The 21,167-nt window shown below is 44.9% G+C and overlaps 1 protein-coding gene across 1 annotated transcript in view; it reads left to right on the top strand.

Moving 5' to 3' along the window:
* The window catches only part of GNB4 (guanine nucleotide binding protein (G protein), beta polypeptide 4), a 56,129-nt gene that overhangs the window by 267 nt on the left and 34,695 nt on the right, over window positions 1–21,167 (top strand). The gene's annotated exons all lie outside the window — the stretch shown is intronic.

Genomic DNA, 21,167 nt, shown 5'->3' with positions numbered 1-21,167 from the left:
TGCGTCTTACAGCTGGGGGGGGGGAGATGGCCTGTGAAGGAGTGATTGCTGGGCTACTTGGGCATGGGGAGGAGTATGTATGTGTGGCAGATGGGGGGGGGGATCTGGAAGGAGCGAGGGGTGGGCATCGATGTTCCCTCTGAGCTGCGGAGTCTTGTGAGCAACAATTCTACCTTGTGAGCTACGGGCATTAAAGTCGTGAGCGAGCAGTTTGGCAGATGCATACATCGGCTTGCTCTGGAGCCATCCTTACTGAGCTGAGACAAAAAAAATGTGAGCCAGAGGCTAAAGAACTGTGAGCCGGCTCACACCAACTCAGCTTAGAGGGAACACGGGTGGGCATAACTCCTGGGGCTCTCCCCCCCCCAGGAGAGGGGGTAAGGGGTGGGATGGGCAGATCTTGGGGTGCTGAGGTGGGAGGGGGGAAAAGGATAATGTAAGGAGAGCCCTGCTGGAGCAGGCCAAGCGGTCCATCGGATCCGGCATCCCTGTCTCACGCGGTGGCCAGCCATGTACTCTGGAGCTAATGCTCCCTCTAAGCTGTGGAGCCTTGTGAGCAAAAATCCTCCTTTGCGAGCTACTGGCATTAAAGCTGTGAGCGGGCGATTTGGGAACGGCATCCGTTGGTCTGCTCTGGAGCCCTCCTCCCTGAGCGAAGACAAAAATGTGTGAGCTGGAGGCTAAAAAAACCCGGGAGATAGCTAACGCAGCTTAGAGGGAGCACTGCTCTGGAGGGCCCCAAAGAGGGCATAGAGGCCGAGGCCTCCCCTTGATGTTGCCTCCTGGCACTGGGATTCAGAGGTTTAGTGCTTCTGAATGGGGAGGTTCTCTGTAGTCACCATGGGTGGTGCGTGCAGATAGACCTCCATGAATTTGTCTAATCCCCTCTTAAAGTTGTTTATGCCTGTGACCAATGTTCCCTCTAAGCTGTTGAGTCCTGGGAGCAAAAATTCTACTTTGTGAGCTACCGGCATTAAAGTTGTGAGCAGGTAATTTGGCTACTGCATAAATTAGTGTGTTCTGGAGCCATCCTTCCTGAGCTGAGACAAAAATGTGTGAGCCGGAGGCTAAAAAACTGTGAGCTAGCTCACACTAACTCAGCTTAGAGGGAACACTGTCTGTGACTGTCTGGCAGTGAGTTCCATATTTTAATTACTCGTTGAGTAAATAAGTTTGTACTTTTCTCTGTCCTGAAATTCACGGAGGACTGGGCTACCAGTGGCAGCTCATCATGGTGGTTGTCTACGTCCTCCAGTACCAGAGGAAGGATGCCTCATTAAATCAGTTGGGGGTGGGGGGCACAGGCAGGATGATGCTGTTGCAGCCTTCCTGTTTGTGAGTTTCCTAGACGTTGGCCACTGTGTGGAAAGAATGCTGGACTGGATGGGTTTTTGGTCTGATCCAGCAGGGCTCTGCTCATTTTCTTATATTGCCTGTCAACTTCATTGAATGCCCCCAAGCTCTAGTATTTTGGGAGAGGGAGAAAAAGTTCTCTTTGTCCTCTCTGCACTGTGTGTAATTAAATCTCTTGTCATGTGTCCCATAGGTTACTTGGGGAGAGAGGGTGGTGTAGTGGTGTGCCTTATGGAATACTTTTGGGGAAAGGGGAATATGTGTGACAAGTACTGGGACACTTGGGGAAAGAATAATGTGGGTTGTAAGCCCTGGGATACTGGGTGGGGGGGGATGATCTATAGATGGGGACTCCAGGAGAGGTATGTGAATCATTTAGAACAGTACTTCCTGACCTTTTTGATATGGTAACCCACAAGTCCAAATTTAGTTTGCATGATAGTGACAGCGTGTACAAATCAAGACAGCTATAAAAGCCTGGGGCCCAATTTCACTGGGTTTGCACCCCACTTTTGGGTTGGGACCAGTGTTCCCTCTAAGATGAGTTAGTGTGAGCTAGCTCACAGTTTTTTAGCCTCCGGCTCACACATTTTTTGTCTTTGCTCAGGAAGGAGGGCTCCAGAGCAAACTAATTTATGCGGTAGCCAAATCGCTCACTCTTTAATGCCAGTAGCTCACAAAGTAGAATTTTTGTTTACAAGACTCCACAGCTTAGCGGGAGCATTTGTTGGGACCTGCATGTGCTTTTGGGGATATTTGAAAAAGGGGTGTGTGAAAGGAGGTTGTTGCATGTTTACTTAGAAGGAAGTTCCTCTGATTCAGTAGACCTGTTTCCAAGAAAGTGTATAGAGGAGTATTTGGCTACGCAAGACCCACAGAGCTGCTGAAGGAGGCTCTATTGCTCAGGGAGAAGATCATTTTAGTTGCAGAAGGGCCTTGATGCAATCCATGGGCTCTCTATAATGAAGAGAATGACCTCTGTGTTCCTGAAGCGCTGCCAATGGACAGTACTGGGCAAGGTGAACTTTATTTCCCCTGGAACAAAGTTTGAGTCCAGTGGCACCTTTAAGACCAACTAAGTTTCATTCTGGGTCTAAACTTTTGTGTGCATACACACTTTGTTCTATATTGCTTCTGACCAACATGGCTACCCACCTGAATCTTTGTTTCCCCTGGACATGGCAGATTCGTGCATTGTGAGATACACCTTTATGTAGTATAAGAAATTGATCTGGAGATCATAGATGTGGTGCTGTAGTTAAGCTATTGGGCTAGGATGAAGGAGATCCAGATTTAGATTTCTGTTTGCAAAAGCTCACTGTGTGATCCTGAGCCAGTTAACATTCCTCATCCTTGCTTACCACTGCTGGGTATCTTCAGTCCTTCTGTGTGTTTTTTTCCCAAGAAAGAAAGAAAGAAAGTCATGCATTGCACGGTTCAATAGGTATAACTGTGTCATTGTGCCAGACAGCATATTTGGACCAAAACCTGTGCACATGTGCGAACTCCCACTAAACCTCTTTATTTTCTGTTCTTTTTAAACAAATCATGGATTAGACTGCCCATTTAAAAAGATACATCCTCTTTAATGATGCTTCTGCAACATCCACTGGATCATGCCTTGGAACTCTCTGTTAATTAGTGTGAAATAGCTTCTGCCCTTTGGTTCCATGCTTATTTATTAAGACATTTCTACCCTGCACCCTGATGCTTTTAATTCACAAGTCAGCTACCAAAACCATATTATAGAATTGGTCCTTACAACCAAAAGGCAAAAAATCCCCGAAGTTTGCTTTGATTTTGACTATTTGAGCACTCTGCTTGGTAGGGGAGGGCCAACCTTTTGGCAATGACCACTTTGGAAAGGGTCATCAACTCATTGGTAGTGCAGCACCATATTAAAGAACAAGGATAGCCAGCTGTTGGACTGGATCCTCTCCATCCCTTGGGCAAGTTCATCTGAGCCCCAGATGGCTCTTCCATCTGTCAGTCAAGGTCTTCTCTAAAATATATGTTAATTTGTTCTTGTAATTAACAGAAGCAATGGTGCTCCATATGTATTTCATTAAAAATTACTGTATTATTGTAATGGAATTATGGTATTGCTGGTTTGAATCAATCTGACTCTTATGTGAGAAGATCTTGAAGGGTGTTTCAGGAAACACATCCATTCAGTGACCATAATACCCTACAAGAACATGCATTCCATAGTACCTGTGACATCTACTTTGTTGAGCTGTTATTTGAAGTATAGTGTCTGAAGACGAGGAGTGGGTCTTGAGAATCTGGTCACCCCTGCTGTAATCTGGATTTCCCCACAGTGTACTGTGCAGAGAGTAGGATATAGAGGGTCCCATCCTTAACCATTCATAGAGAGGCAAATGCTCTTGTGTGAAGTCCTAAGCTGTGACAGAGAGGCCTTGATCTGACAAATTAACAACCATGGATAGGAAGTAGGAAATAAATTACTTGTGTTTTTGCAAAGCTGTGGATTTAGTGCAAGACCTTTATTGGCAACTCAGGACATCACACCAAACTTTGGTTTTGTTGAGGGGGACAAAGTAAATGTGGTGTAGGCCCTGTTGAACATTGGCAGACAGTCACTGATCCATGCATTCTTTCTAGTAGGAGATGGTTATCATACATCTTCTAGTATATTGTTGGGGAAATATATGATTACAGTTCACAGCATTGTCCAGAACAAATCAGCAGGCACCTATTGGATAGTGTGCATGCTGTCACTAATCATGAGCATTACAGATTTAGGAGGTTAGCTGTGTTGGTCTGAAACAGCAGAACAAAGTTTGAGTCCAGTGGCACCTTTAAGACTGTTCAAGATATAAGCTTTTGTGTGCATGCACACTTTTTCAGATACATTGAAATGGAAGTTACCAATCCATACATATAGCATTACAGTGTGTATCCTCTGCTAGGACTTAAACATGAGTGCTTAGCTTATGAGGAGGGGGCTCACATGCGAGCTGAAGATGCAAAAGTCAAGGGAACTTGCTGAGAAGCCCTTTGTCAGTTTTACCCCTTGCAGGAATCTTCAGGCTGCCTGCAAAACATACATAATGGGAAAATAAACAGTTCTTTTGCACTTAACGTAAGATGACATTTTATTTCTCCCTACATAAAAATTCCCTGTGTGTAGGAAGAATGTCATATATGAAATAGCCTTTAGTGACTTCAAGGATAAAGAGATTTAGTGGGAAATCGTGCATGTGTACAGGTTTTGGGCCAAATAGGCTATTTGGCACAATGGCACTGCTATACCTATTGAATTGTACAAAGCCTGACGATTTTTTTCTTTCTTGGAAAAACCTTGAGAGAATTTTTCATGAAAAAATGTCGGTTTGATGATGTAACTTCTCACAGTATTGTTGAAAGGACGTGGCTGCATGTTTATCCTGTTTCTGAGATAATAGTTTTGACGTCCTTTAACATACCTGCTCTTTTCACCTATGTCTCTTTTGTGAGAGTTTTGCCGCAAATACGATTTGTAAAGCAAGGGCAAGCCATTTCATGGTTTTCCAGAGATGTTACCACTTACTCATTGTTTTAGTATCCTTCTGGTTCCATACTGGTGTTGTCGTGGTCAAAAGCAAAATGCTTGCTTTGGAGCGAGAAATGGAAAATGTGGTTAAATGTGCAGACACATGTTTTGGACGGTGTTCATGCTTGGAATGTCGCAGTAACTGCACATGGAGAATGACACCCCCGTCTGTTACATGCGATGCACGGTGAGTCATAACAGGCCACTGTACACATTCAGTTATACAGAATGTTATTTATCCTGATATGTCTGTGAAAATGTCTACTGACATCCTGGTAACGGAAGCGCATCTCAGCCTGCTTGAGGGTTCTCGGATCCCTGATCCAATTATCGATCAGGTCCCCCTGCCCTGCTTCGTTTCAACATCAGTCCAGTATAAAAACACTTCCACACTGTTTAACTTGTAGCATGTTTTTTCCCCCAGCAGTCCTGTGATGTAGGGTTGTTATCCCTGCTGAGGAAGTGCGGCTGGGAGCTGGTGACTTGGCAAAGATGTGCCAGAAACGCTTAAACAAGGATTTGAGTCAGGAATCTCATAAGCTCAACATTCTGCCGGTTAGAATATGCTGGGAGGAGGGGTAGTCCTTCTGAAAACACAAAATGTATTACTCATTTTCTGCTCACGGGGAAGGGTTCCTCTTTTCACACGTAAGTCTCTTCCCCAATGTCTTTGCAGGATTAGGCCTCTATGGAAAACATACTTTGCAGCTAGGACTGTGTGTGATTGAGTCCTGGGAAAAGAGCTAGCAGAAACGGAAGATAGCATAGCCCTGCAAGGCTGGAGTGGCTGCAGATCCAGTGGAGCGGTCAAACTGGGCTGATTTCAGAGCCGGAAGACGGTCACAGCTGTCGATCTTAAAGGAAGAAGAAGCAGGAAGTGGTAGCAGTTCCGAAGCAGAGACAGGCCTGGATGCGAGAAAACTAGCTCGATATTGATTGAAATAGGGTGTGCTGTAAAGAGTGTGTACATGATGAGTCATCAGAGTAAAGAAGTCTCAATCAGGGAGATGAGCCTTGTTTTAAACAATAGTTCTGCCACTGGCATAAACAATGGAATAGTGGAGGGTCATAGGCTCTGTTGCCCAGTCTTGGGTTCGAGACGTTCGGTTCATGAGATATCTCCCTGTCTGTAGTTCACGAAGCGTTGCTAAATGTTGTCAGTCCCCATCCCCCCCATGCACACTTTGGCTGATCAGATTACGCAGGTGAAGGTCCAGATGGAGCGGCCTTAAAACAAGTCAGCGAGATGTGTCTGTTCTGTGGTTATGGCAACAGGGAGGCTAAAAGCAATGGTCATTGTGGCGATTTTGCCATTGTTGTGGAAAGGATGAGATGCTTTTCTTTCCCTGTGGTTTTTGTAAGCTCAGAAAATTTTATTGGAAAGCGTGATGGGTTTCCGACTTCATTTTTACATAGTAGTTTTATGTAGCAAATAACATTTTTTAGCTTTTGGAACACCACTTGAGGGCCCTTCTTAGATTACTTGTGGCTCATGTGTTATACAGGATGTGTTACGCAGGATTCGTGGTGTGTATGTATATCCTCATCTTCCCAGAACTATAATATATTAGAAAGTGCAGCTTGGATCTTGTATGGAATGAGGTTGCCGAAGTCTTATGGGTACCTTATTGGGTTGTTAATGGTTATAAAAACCCAGTATATAACTCTCTGGTTTTTCCTCATTCTCACATCATATTCTGATCAGCCTGCAACCTGGGGGTGGGGGGGCTGAAACAGACTTAACCTAAAGGCAAAGTGTGGTGCAAACTTACTGTTCCTGATCTCACTACTCACAAACTTTGCCTTGAGACTTACAGTTGGACTTGCTGCTCTGTTGAACTAATCAGGTTCAACCTTAGTGCAAGTCCCCGTGAGAGCTTTTCTTGTGCTGTTTTGCTACTCCACTAAAAAAACCCCCAACAACCTTACACCACGACAAATGCTTTGTTTTAGGAATTTATAGAATCATAGAGTTGGAAGGGGCCATACAGGCCATCTCCAACCCCCTGCCCAATGCAGGACCAGCCTAAAGCATCTCTGACAAATATTCGTCCAGCCTCTTCTTGAAAGCTGTCAGTGGATTGAGCATGTGCAGAACAGTTGTAGACAAGTGGCTCTTCGCTTAGTAGTTTGCTTTTAAAGTGATCGCCATGCGGTTCTGTGAATTAAATCTAAATTGGCCGTTAGCTTCTGTGTTCGCCTGAACCCCCACTGCCTAGAAGGGATTCAGTTTAAATTGGTTTAAGGTGCCGAAGTGCTTCCTGTAACGTGGACGTAGGGCATTTTTAAAATATATGATGACTGTGTCTTCTCTTTGCAGGCCCTCTCCTTTGAGGCCTGTTGCTGCTTCAGGAGGCCCTATTGTACATGGGACTTGCAGGGACTGAGGCCTTTGCTGCATGGTGATGCCTCGCAGACCTTCCTGGCGAGCCTACTGTGTCCAGGCAAGCTCCTGCAGCGCCCCTTTAGTTTCAGGAGAGGCGTCACAAAGGGAACATCTGGTTGTAACAGTGCTCTGTCGGATGCGTTCGGAGCACCGCTAAAGCCTTTAGCGTTTGTTGCAATCACAGTTCATTTGGGAGGTTTATGGGCCACTACTGTGCCGTGGCTATTTGCCAGTGAGTTTACATGGCAGTAGGGTTTCTGTCTATCAGCTGGAATGGACTGGAGAGGAGAAGAGAGATAAATGAATATTCAAATGTCTGAACAGGTCTCCAGCACGAGGAGGTATGAAACAAATAATATGGGTCGCTAAAAACAGTGTCGCATCGTCACCAAGTGGAAAAGGCCTTTGGTGTTGCCAATTCGTTTTAATGTAGATGGAAGGGTCTTTATGGGTGATTGCTAAACACTGGGTTGATGTATAGCTTTTAAGAAGATGAGGAAAATACTTAGATATGTCTGTGCAAATACATCATTTGGGAAATCGTACGGTCGTATTATGATAGTGCAGCATTGTGGCGAAAGGGCTGACCTGTGAATCAGAAAATCTCTGATTCGTGTCTTCCTTTTGTGGTGAGTTTAGTAGGTCGCTTTAGACAAGCCACTCGCCCACATCCTCAGCTGCGGTATGTTGCTAGATAACACAAGCCTTCTTACAGGGTTGTTGCAGGGCTTACTGGTAAATGTTAAGTATTTGGAATACTCTCACAGGTGTAAGCCAGCTAAAGCAAACCACTTTTCTGTCTTATCAGTTTCAGTGGGTGAGTTAAAGAGAAAGAGGTGTAAGCCTAGGGAAAAAATTGAAAAACAAATCCCCCCTCCTGTTTTTCCAAGAGGAAAAACTGGAAATTTAGGGGAGTTCTGAAAAACAATTCAGAGGATATGTTTTCTCCATTGGCATAAGTGAAATGTTTTTGAGATGCTCACACAAAACATATAGTATGAAGACTTTTCTGTAAGACAACGTACAGCATTAGGTGAAGGTAATTCCTTATCTAGACACTTTCAGGAAGATAGCCATGTTAGTTTGTAGCTGAAAAATGAAATTTGAGTTCAGTAACACCTTAAAGACCAGCAAAATTTCCCAGCGTATAAACTTTTGCGACTCAATGCTCACTTTTTCCGATACAATTTATTTTTTGTGGTTTTGAATCTGACAGAGTGAGCTTTGACTCTCTCTCTCTCTTGCATAAACCTTTATTAGCATAACTCTTTGACTAAAAAAAAAAAAAAAAAGCTTAACCCCTGGCAAATGTTGTTGTTTTTTAAGGTGCTACTGGACTTGAATTTTGTTTTTTGTATAGAATGTATATTCAAGCATGATTTAAATGTAATTAATTTTTCCCACAGTTAATATGCTGCTACTCTTATGGTGACTGTATGAGACTGTTTCTGTCCAAACATCCTTTTTTGTTTACTACAGAAATTGTGTTTTCTATTTTCAACTCCTGTTTTTTCCTACCTCTCAGGTGGTGATACAACTGTGAAACATGCAGTAAGGTAGCATAAGGTGCAGCATTTTGCCTTTCTCTCTAGTATTGGCTGTATTTGCAGTTTTGTTTGCAGAATATTAAGACATTCATTCTTCTGAATAGGACAAATAGTACAGTGTTATATACAAAGTTATGAATTAAACATTTTAAGTCGCTGAAGCAGCAAACAAGTTTAGAATTTTATACGAAAATAAGTATTGCATATCATATATACAAAATGTAAAATTTCTGAAACTTTGTAACCCATGATGGGTTTTTTGTAGTTATTTTCCAAAACAAACAGAAATTGGGACAAATTGGTATATCAGTCTGTCTCAGTTTCTGTTCGCTCTGGAAAATATCTTAAGAAAACCTTGTTTCTGTCCCTCCCATTAGTTCAGAATATCCAGAAATTTTACATATCGCGGTAGGCATATATTGAATTATATTTACTTTAGTATTGTTGTACGTCACCCTTTCCCAAGGTGGCTAACAATTTAAAATTGACACTGAAATATGTGAGCATTAGGTATAAAATAATCAGCATACGAACATCAGCCCCAATAAAGCACTCGAACACACATGAAGCTGTCTTATACTGAATTAGACCTTGGTCCATCCAGGTCCGTACTAGCTACTCAGACTGGCAGCAGCTCTCCAGGGTTTTAGGAATAGGACTGTCACACCAGCTACTACCTGATCCCTTTACCTGGAGATGCTGGGGTTTGAACCTGGGACTTTCTGCATGCCAAGCAGATGCTCTGCCACTGAGCCACCGCCCTTCCCCAAACCCTGCAATCAGTCCAGGTCACATGCCTTCTGGAGTAGAAATTTCCTTAGCCAGAAGACCTGGAAAGGATGATACTGCTTTCACTTCAGAGTTCCAGAGTTGGGGATAGTGCCTGAAAAGCCCTTTTATGAGCCCCAGTCAATCTCATTTCAGTTTTTGGTTCCTGCAGGAGAGCACCATCTCCAGATCTCAAAGCTTGTGCAGGCAGGTATGGGTGGAGGGAGTCCTGCGGGTACTCTGGTCCCAAGTGGTTTATTAGCCCTTTGAATTCAACCCAGGACAAATCAGTAGCCAGTGTAGCTGATACTGAATTAATTCAATGGGTTCACAACAGCTGGTATCCATCTTCTTTAGCGCCTCTGTACCAGTTGCGGTCGCTGAACTGTGTTTTTAAGGGCAGCCACGGGTCGATGAAATGAGCATTGTGGTGGGTACGGGGGTATGTGTGTATTTTCAAGGGAGAAATAATGAGCCAGTTCCAGGTGCTTAATCGTTCTTGTAGATTTTGCTTGCAAATGCCTCCCCATTGCCCATCCGTTTGATAGGCCAATTAATTTTTTTTTATTTACTTCATCTATACCCTGCCTTTCTCCTCAGTGGAGACCCAAAGTAGCTTGTTTAATTTCTTCTCCTCCATTTTATCCTCACAACAAACCTGTAAGGTAGGATAGGGCCCAGGGCCACCCAACCAAGCTTCCATGACAGGGTGGGGATTCGAACCTGGGTCTCCCAGATCCTAGTCTGACACTCTAACCACTACACTGGCTTCTGGTGCCAAATGGGCTGCCAGACCGAATTTCCATTTGTAGAATGGGATTTCTCTATCTTCCCCTTTCTGTGTTAGCCAGTTTGGTGTACTGGTTAAGTGTGCGGACTCTAATCTGGGAGAACCGGGTTTGATTCCCCACTCCTCCACTTGCAGCTGCTGGTGTGACGTTGGGTAGGCCATAGTTCTGTCAGAGGTGTTCTCTCAAGGGCAGTTCTGGAAAGAGCTCTCTCAGCCCCACCTACCTCACAGGGTGTCTGTTGTGGGGAGGGGAAGGGAAAGGGGTTTGTAAGCTGTTCTGAGTGAAGGGCGGGGTATAAATCCAATCTCATCATCATCATCATCCTGGGAGATGGGGGATCCCCATGAATAGCATGAGAAGGGGTCAGAGGTTTGTTTGGGGAGTGGGGAATTGACAAAAATTGCCCACTTTCCGTCAGCAGCAGATACTGAATCCAGTCCTGTGCCTTGCAACCAATCCCTATGGCCTTTCCTTTAAAAAAGAAGATTCCTGTGTGGGGATCCCCATGAATAGCATGAGAAGGGGTCAGAGGTTTGTTTGGGGAGTGGGGAATTGACAAAAATTGCCCACTTTCCGTCAGCAGCAGACACTGGATCCAGTCCTGTGCCTTGCAACCAATTTCTACGGCCTTTCCTTTAAAAAAGAAGAAGAAGATTCCTGTGCTATTTCTTAGAGGCAGCACTGTGATTTCAGGGAAGTAGGTTGCTCTATCTTCCTTAAAGAACAAAGCCCCTGAAGCAGTTGGCTAATTTCTGGTGCCATTCTGTTTCATTAAAGGAATAGGGGGGTTCGGTTTCACTCTCACAATACAAGAACTCGTGGGCACTCAATGAAATTGCTGAGCAGTTCGGTTAGAACAGATAAAAGGAAGTACTTCTTCACCCAAAGAGTGACTAACACGTGGAATTCACTGCCACAGGAGGTGGCGGCAGCTACAAACATGGACAGCTTCAAGAGAGAATCAGATAAACAAATGGAGCAGAGGTCCATCAGTGGCTATTAGCCACAAGGTATAGATAGGAACTCTCAGTCCAGGGCAAGTGATGCTCTGTATTTTTGGTATGGGGGGGAGGCAACAGTGGGAGAGCTTCTAGTGTCCTGGCTCCACTGATGGACCTCCTGATGGTGCCTGGTATGACAGAGTGTTGGACTGGATGGGCCATTGGCCTGATCCAACATTGGCTTCTCTTATGTTCTTATGTACATTGCCTTGCATCCCGTCTTCTTCTGTCCACCTGAGGTGCAAAACAAAACAAAATCGCAAGAAATCATGGTGACAGCTCAGTTCTCTTCCACTAGACACTCGTTGAAAGGAGCCGCCTGAAAGTTTGAATGGCTTAAGTTAGATCAAGTTAGGAAGAAGCAATGAAAGCTCCCATTTGTTTTTACAAAGCGGTGGTGGCTGTAAACTAATATGTACATAAGAAGGGCGCTAGTAAATGCACAGTACCAGGACATGGTGCAAAGAGTAGGAGAAGCAGTGTACTGCAAACCAGGAAGTCCCTGTTCAAGATCTTTTCTGTGTCATGAACTCAGTGGGTCAAGTTAGCTATCTTTCAGCTTAACACCCCACCCCCCCAACCCCAGTGTTCACACTGTATGGGAATAGGTCAGTATTGCAGGCTTGTAGTACACTATTACTAAAATAAAGGCCAGGATCGAAAGAGCTGTTTCGGAATGTCCAGCAATGTTTTTTCTCCGAATGACAGACTGCCACGCCACACCGCAAACTGCTCTTGAAACTCTTCTTAGCAGAACAGGTTTCCTATGTGAAGTGGGGGAATTGCTATTAAAGAAACACTTGGGATTATCTGCATCGTTCTTAGGTTTCCAGGTCGATGTTTGTGAAGCCAGGGCTGGTTCCATGTCTTGAAGTGCCCAGGGCAAAGAGTGCTCAGTGGGCCCCCCCTCACCTCCGGTGCCCACCGCCAGGACCCCTTCCCCACCCGCCTGCACATCCTTCACCTGCCTGCTCATGATCCCTTAATGGCACTACGAAGTCTGTGTGGTTGGGAGTTCACTGCTGGTATTGTCACTGCCCGTGAACTCCTTCCCGGGAGTGGTGGGCAGCCAGGTGGCCGGGAGCATAGGAGTGCTTGCAAGCAAGTGGGCAAAGGAAGGGCATGCAGGCAGGTGGCAGAGGAGCTGTGGTGGCAGTGGGCCCTGCCCGATGCCCCACCTCAGGGTACGCTGACGCTGGCCCGGTGTGAAGCGCTGTGGAAACGCGAAGTATTAAGTCAGGCATGAATAAGAGAACCCCACTAGCAGCTGGAGGTTACTTTGAAATGTTCTCAGCGGCCGGTTCTTTCCCTCTTTTGGGGTGTGAAGAACACTGCAGAGAATTCCAAAGTTATTTCCAGAAGGGTACGAGGCTTCTCGATGATTAATCGTGTATCAGAACCCCAGTTGTTTTCTCACTTAATATTGACTTGTTCTGTTTGTTGTCACCTGTCATAGGAAAAAGGGACCCACCTGAGGTGCTGCTCTCTGCTGCCGCTTCCCCTTTTACAGGTGATACGGTTATGATTTATCCCTGCAAAGGGACCAAGACTTGGGTGTCTGTCCACTACCCATAGATAGACTATAGCAAAATCTGTTAGGTTTTGGGCTCCTAGCTATGTTTGCGGCTCTTTATCTTTAGCTGCCTTGCGAGAACTTTTGAGTCATGTTACTGTTTATACCAAAAAGCTCTGCTAACTTTGTCATGTTTAATTATGATTCATTTGGCTGTGACTTACAGGCTTATAAATATAAATACAAACTGCATCCCCCATGTCTCCTCCCATGTGAGTTTCTAAACAGAGTAAAACTATATTATACAGCCCATTTCAGTTTTAGTTGTTGACCTCATCCATCTGCAAATGCATGTCTTGAAAGGCCATAGGTGTACTTGGGGAAAATGGATCACAATTTTGATATTTGATGTGGAGGAAATTGTCGGCCTGGTGTAGACAGATCTCCTAGCCGTGGTTAAAGAGAGCAGACTCGATTGTTTTCTCCTTCCCTTTGGGGCACAGTTTCTTATCATGTTAATCTGTGCCAGTGTAATGTGTGCTTACTGTCCTAACTTTAAGCAGGGTTTGCAGTGACTTCAGTGTTAACTGTAGCTAGCTCAATGTAACACTCAACTAAAGCTAACAAGGGAGAAGGAGGAAGGACACTTATGTTGGAGAGGCAAGAAGGAGAGGAGGAGGTTGGATTTATACTCTGCCCTTTGCTACCCAAAAGAGTCTTGGAGCGGCTTACAATCTCCTTTCCCTTCCCCTCTCCACAACAAGACACCCTGTGAGGTAGGTGGGGCTGAGAGAGCTCTTTCAAGGATTGCTCTTGAGAGAAGAGCTCTGAGAGAACTTGTGACTGACCCAAGGTCACACCAGCAGCTGCATGTGGAGGAGTGAGGAATCAAACCTGGTTCTTCCAGATCAAGAGTCTGCGCTCCTAACCACTACACCAAACTGGCTCTCAAGTGGTGTGAGAGTCCCCACAGTCCGGTTCAAATCCTTTAATCGTAATTTCAACCTTATATCTGCACTCTGAAAATCTGTGTGGTTTAAAGGAGCCTTCATGGAAACATCTAGCTTAGGGTGCATCCACACAGTGAGGATTCTCGGTTTCTGTGTTGCTACTGGCACAGGTGGATTTGAACTGGCAGTTGAGTTCCCACATGGGAGTTTCGTGCACTCTGTATTGGATCATTGTAACATTATTGTCCTAATAACAATGACTGTTGTTGTTGTTTTAAATTTTAAAAAGTCCTTTGGGGTGGGGAGCAGAGGTAAGGGAAATGGCGCCGGTGCGGACAGGACTCTAAAAAAAGTATGCCTTCCTGTCCAGATGGCTTGCCAGTGGGCTTGGATTGCCTTCTTCCTGGGAAGACCTGTGAGGACTAGCATGGTGGCAGTGTTCAGAGTGTCAGGTTTGCATCCCCACTCTGCCATGGAAGCTCCCGGGGTGACTGTGAGGACCAGCATGGTGGCAGTGGTCAGAGTGTCAGGTTTGAATCCCCACTCTGCCATGGAAGCTCCCGGGGTGACTGTGAGGACCAGCATGGTGGCAGTGGTCAGAGTGTCAGGTCTGAATCCCCACTCTGCCATGGAAGCTCCCGGGGTGACCTTGGGGCCATCACAACCTCTCAGCCTAACCTACCTCAGCAGGGTTGTTGCGAGGATAAAACGGAGGAGCGGAGAAGGATGTAAGCCACCTTGGGTCCCCACTGGGGAGAAAAGTGGGATATAAAGAAAGTAAGTCAATAAAACCAGGGAACATGGCAAGGGTGGAGGAAACCTGGAAACGTGGATGATTGGTGGGCGATGATGTATGAATGCCCCCCATCCCCCAACTCACCCCACGCTGCAGCCTGGAAGCCAAGATGGGGATAAACTTCCATGTGAATCATCTTTAGTTCCTGCTCAATGCTGGTTGTGTATTATTGCAAAAGAGGCTGTTGGGTTTTTGTTTTCTCTTCCGAACAAGAGAGCCACCCATCCCTCCTTCAGGCTAACGAGGGACCACATAGCACAGATTCTTCTTCTTATATAAAAACTTTTATTTTCCAGAACTTGCTGCCCCGGCCATGCACGTTCTGGAACATGGTGTAACAACTCCCCTTAGGGTATTCTGCTGTCTTATTATAGTCCCTGGGTTGAAGAGATGCCTTTCCTTTTGTGACCTTGCTGTAAAGCTTGTGGACTGGATCAGGCTGGGCAGATTTTCTGCTTAGTGCCTTGAGTGATGGTTGAGATTGGCGACAAGAAAATCGGTTTATAGTCTTTTGGGCAATGACTGCCCCTTTTGGTAATTATAAGCGTTAACATTCTTCATAGGGTTTCTGATGGATGATAAATGAATAGCCTGGGCATTTATTCAGTTCTTTCTTTTTAGTTCCTCATAGCCTAACTGTTAGGGTTGCCAGCTCTGGGTTGGGAAATAACCTGGAAATTTTGGGGGTGCAGCCTGGGGAGGGATCGCGGCAATGATGAGATTCAGTAGAGTCCACCGTCCAAAGCAGCCATTTTCTCCAGGGGGACTGACCTTGGTCACATGGAGATCAATTGTAATAGGAGGAGATCTCCAGGTGCCACCTGGAGGTTGGCAGCCCTACTAACTATAAGCCCTATTTGTCCCATGGCTCTGTTATACAGCCTGCACAGGAATTTGAACAGGTGATGCAGTCTGTTCATTACCAGATCCACCTGTTCGTTGAGAGTGCAGCAGCCATTTGCATCCCATGGTGACTTGGAGAGCCAGTTTGGTGTAGTGGTTAGGAGCACAGACTCTAATCTGGGAGAACCAGGTTTGATTCCCCAGTCCTCCACATGCAGCTGCTGGTGTGACCTTGGGTCAGTCATAAGCTCTTTCAGAGCTCTTCTCTCAAGGGCAGTTCTTGGGAGAGCTCTCTCATCCCCACCTACCTCACAAGGTGTCTGTTGTGGGGAGGGGAAGGGAAAGGAATTGTAAGCCACTCTGAGACTCTTTCGAATAGTGAAGGGCAGTGTATAAATCAATCTTTTCTTACTCTTGCACAGAAACCTGCTAGGTGAATGAATGGGCTCTGTAGCTAAATGACTGGGAAGTGAATTCTGTGAATGGGACTTGTCCGTACTTTCTAGCAAGCGAGCCTATGATGGCAGGAATCAAACGCTGCGATCCTCTTAACCAAAGCTCCCTCTAAGCTGTGGAGTCCTGTGAGCAAAAATTCTACTTTGTGAGCTACTGGCATTAAAGTTATTTGGCTCCTGCATAAATTAGTTTACTCTGGAGCCATCCTTCCTGAGCTAAGACAAAAATGTGTGAGCTGGAGGCTAAAAAACTGTGAGCTAGCTCACACTAACTCAGTTTAGTGGGAACAATGCTCTTAACATGTGCTTGCTCAAGTCAGTTGCGCTGAAATAAATACCTTACTGAATAGAACTGTGTTTGGGTATTTCATTGTGCACGTGTGGAGCTTCTGTTTCAGGAGGCTTTTCGAGTTACTCCAGGGAATGCTACTCCAGGGAATGCTGCTCTTGCTGAGTGGGGCTGGAGGTCCTCGGTAAGGGGGAGAGATGGACAGCTTATATGCAGTGGCAATAAGTCATGTATTGTTGCTTGGCGGCCGTTGTGACCAATGCGACCTCTAAGCTGTGGAGTCTTGTGAGCAAATATTCTACTTTGTGAGCTACTGGCATTAAAGCTGTGAGTGAGGGATTTGGCTGCATTTATTTTTTTATTTATTTATTCGATTTGTATCCCGCCCTCCCTGCCGATGCAGGCTCAGGGCGGCTTACATTAAAAGTTAAAATTAGAACACCGATGCATTGACACAATGCAGCATCATAAAAACTCATAAACGTAACAAAGTAGAAATACAGGTAAAGTGCTGATGGCGGTAACATCCCAATAGGCCATATTCAGATGGTAACAAAAGTATGGCCAAAATCAGTGTCCAGAATATCCCTAGCTGTTGATGTTGTTGACATAGAAGGCCTTAACAATTCAGTTGTTATTAGTAGCGGCTTCTAATCAAAGGCCTGGCGGAAGAGCTCCGTTTTACAGGCTCTGCGGAACTGTAAAAGGTCTTGCAGGGCCCTGATGTCTTCCGGGAGCTCATTCCACCAGTGTGGAGCCGCTACTGAGAAGGCTCTGTCCCTAGAAGAGGCCAGTCTGGCATCTTTCGGTCCAGGGAGGGTCAAGTGGTTTTGAGACCCCGACCTCAGTGCTCTTTAGAGACTCTGACCTCAGTGCTCTCTACGTAAATTAGTTTGCTCTGGAGCCATCCTTCCTGAGCTAAGACAAAAATGTGTGAGCTAGAGACTAAAAAACTGTGAGCTAGCTCACACTAACTGAGCTTAGAGGGAACACTGGTTGTGACTGGTCACTGGTTCACTACTAACTACTCGCCAATGATCCAGATAACTTGGTCCATTGCCAGTGATCAAGATAACTTGGTCCACTGTTCACTCCTAACTAAAAGATGTTTATGCTATAACACACTTAAAAAAAAATTATTTGGTTTGCAGAAATGCAATATATGAATATCATAAACACAAATCCATTCAAATTACACAGCACAATAACACAACACAGTGTCAAATGTATAAATGTATTAAATTAATCACTTATAAATTAAACTCCGTTTAGTGTACAGCAGTTCAATTCTAAGTAAAATCAAAGGCCATGACTCAGAATAGTAAGGATTTCAGCTATTATTTATAGTATCCTCGCGTTATGTTAAAAGTAAATCAAATCATGATAGTGTGGATTTTTTTTGGCAAGGTGTTGTTTCCCATTAAATAATGAACTATGGGGTACCAAATCTCCACTATTTTCATGTAGGCATTCCCATAATTTCTTCCTCCATGCTGACATCAAGGGGGATATGTCGGCTTTTCCATTTTGAGACACGCTTTATTATTATTCAGGAGCTGTTTGCCCAGTGAAACCAAGGATTGGTGTCTTAAACATTTAGTGTTTTTTGCAACTGCACGGTAGATGTCTGATTTAGTTTTTAAAAGAAAACATTTTCATTAGTCATCCAGTGAAAAGGTAATAACAATTGATTTGGTGCATCAACCTAAGCGGTTATCAATTCAGTGTTCTCCCTAAGAGCAGTGGCTGTTAATTAGTTCTGAGTTATCAATGGCATATAAAAAGACAAGAGTTCTGCATCTCCATTTGCATTTTCTGGGATGTTAAAGCTGTGCACTAAATGGCACAGCTGCATGATGACGCAAGCAGTCTTAATATTGCCTTTAACATAAGTGAGAGTTGTGTGAGTTGAGGGGAGCTTTGGATGTATCCAAAGTGCCTCTGATGTTTTTTGCAGAACTGGCTGTGATCCCGTCGTGCCCTTTCAGCTACGTGACTGGTACTGCTGAATAAGTTTCTACTGCTCTGACTCTCAGTCGCTTATGAATGCTAGTTATTTTGTCAGAGTTCGTTTGTTGTATCAGAAATGGCATGAGAATAAAGGAAGTGTGCCAGAGGTATACCTTGTCTTGAGAGACTGTGTGAAAACTGCATAAAGGGCACACTGAAAGAGCCAGCAGACATTGATCCTTTCCGCATTTGCCTACCACTCCAGATTTTCTCAGAGTATGAGTCAAGGCAATTTAAGTCCATGGCAAAACAGCATCCAGATACCCCCGGGGCAACAGCAGGCTGAAACTGGGCTGACCACTGAAAGGAGGTAATATAATGCAGAATGGGGGGAAAGCCTGGAATGAAAGGAAGGTTGAACTCGATTTTAGTGTCAAGTGGGGTGGGGGGGGAAGCTGGAATAAAAAGGTTGAATTTGATTTTAGTGCAGAATGGGGGGAAAAACCTGGATTTAAAAGGTTGAATTCGATTTTAGTGCAGAATTGCTTGGAGGACACTGCGGTGAACATGGATTAAAAGGAGAGTGCGGAAAGGGCCATTTTTGCGTTTGCCACAAAGCGTAAAACCGTAAAAGACCCATCCTTAATTTAAGGTAGAGTTTCTGGTTCTCGTTGCTCCAGAACTAAGTCTGAAAATGTGACATGCTGGAAAATATCTTAACAGAAAGGGCAATTAAAAAAAGCCATATTCCATTTTCATCTCTTCCAGTATTGAGAGATGTGGTGAAGTGCGCGTTTTGTACCTGCATCTTCTAAATATGTTAAAACAATTTGAAGATAGGTTAGATGTACCAAAAAACGTAATTTTGTTGTGGACCTGACTCATGATTATTTACAGAGTTGGGCTAGAGATGTACACATTCCAAACTGGCTCATCTCCTCTACTGAAGATACCTCTCAGACTCTTGCAAGCAGTGGCAAGCACTCCTTAAGGGCAGTACACTGAAATTGACTTCAGAGGGTAGCTGTGTTGGTCTGTAGTTTGATCTCAGAAGCATCTTTTAGGCCAACAGGAGTGTAAGCTTTTGAGAGTCAAAGCTCTGCTGTGTCTGATGAAGGGACTTCTACCCTGAAACTCTTGTTGACCTCTTCTAAGGTGCTTCTGGACTCAAAGCAAGCTGAAATTGACTAAGGACTGACAAAATACCAAGGGAGGGAGGAACGCTAATTCTCCTTGTATCTTGTACATAGATACAATGCCTACTCGTGTGCAGATAAGCTGCACACTGGCATCACCGATGGGATCACCATGGGATATTGGGATCACCAAGGGCAACCTTTGCCCCCCTTCAACAGTGTACTTAGTTGCAGTATGTCTCTTTCTCCATGTACATGAATGGGCACCATTCCTTTCTGTGGAGAAAGTAAAGCGGTTGTCACTGAAACAGGGCCTAAACCTAGGCCTGGTGAGCCCAGTTTTTAGAGCTCCCTTGAAAGTTTTACTAGCCGGAGTCTGTTTATTTCCTCCCAAATCGCTCAGCCGCTGAGAACTTACTTCGCTCTATCTGCACAGCCCCACCCTGGGATCATTTTCTGGGTCACACTGAGACGTTTGACAGCTTCCTGTGTTTTGTAGTATTGCTGCTGTGGAGGCCCACAGGCTTCAGAACCCTTTGAAAAGGTACACAATATCTTCAGCCTTGAAGAGCAAGGTCACACCTAGGCCTGTTTCCTGTGTTTATTTTTGAAGAAGTGACGGGCTTTGTAGAACCGTAAAAAGAGTCCTCCAGCAGTTTCCAAATGCGAAGAGGTGCTTGGAGATGATTCTGATACTGATTTGAAGTCAGAGCATTTCTAAGCTGGGTAGCAGTCATTTCGAATAGTAAGCTAGCTTTGTAACGAAGCTAGGCGAATTCCTGGTTTCTAGTTTGACTTGTTTTCAGCCTCCGGATTGGGGGTGAAACGCTGGTTTGGATCCCTTCTCAATCTCTGGAACTCACAGAATGACCTTGGGCTAGCCACTTTCAGCCTAATCTGCCTCACTGGGTTGCTGTGAGTATAAAATGGAAACACAGACCCTGAATTTCCTTGGAGGCAGGGTAGGATAACAATGTAATAGATTAGATGTGTGTGAGGAATTCGTGGCTTAATCCGGACATTAGGTTTGTAGCGAAAACAAGATCCTGGATAGCATCTTAAAAGATCAACATATCATTCTGGCCAGAGTTGTTGTAAGCATTTTATGTCATTGTATGGGTGAAGCATAAAACTCTTTGTCTTTGGGGTTTTGCTACAGTGGACTGGTTCAGCTGTTCTTCTGGAATGTGTCCCTGTCAAAGGTGCTTGGACAGTCACTAACTATAAGTGGGATTAATAGCTCAATGATAATCCAGTTCTTGCGATGAGCGAACAGAAGCTTGCTCTATAAAACTGGGTGATCCATTTAGGCCTCTGCAGGCATTGCACCTGAATTGTATAAACATACAGCCATGTTTTCCTTGGCACAAGAACTCATGTAACGAGTGGGAAGATTGGTTCACTGCATCCTTTTTGTTGTTCAGTCGCACAGTCGAGACCGACTCTTCGCGACCCCATGGACCAGATCACGCCAGGCCTTCTTGTCTTCCGCCGTCCTCGGAAGTTTGCTCAATTTCATGTTCGTTGCATCTATGACACTGTCTAACCATTTCATCCTTTGCCGTCCCCGTCTTCTTTGACCTTCAATCTTTCCCAGCCTCAGGGTCTTCTCCAGTGAGTGCTCCCTTCTCATTTGGTGGCCAAAGTATTTGAGCTTCAGTTTCGTTATCTGGTATGGCTGCTGTCACAGTCTGCGGTGATCTGGGATCCCAGGAACGTGAAGTCTGTCACTACTTCCACGACTTCCCCTCGGACCGAAATCATTCTGTCATTTTTGAGATTGTATCCCAGTACTGACTTTTGCACTCTCTTGTTGACTATAAAGGCCACACC

This window comes from Gekko japonicus, unplaced genomic scaffold (genome assembly GCF_001447785.1).
Source record: "Gekko japonicus isolate JY-2015 unplaced genomic scaffold, Gekko_japonicus_V1.1 scaffold1556, whole genome shotgun sequence".
In the NCBI taxonomy this organism is placed as follows: Eukaryota; Metazoa; Chordata; class Lepidosauria; order Squamata; family Gekkonidae; genus Gekko; species Gekko japonicus.
Note: the sequence above shows the minus strand (reverse complement) of the source record. Positions and strands in the feature narration are given on the sequence as shown.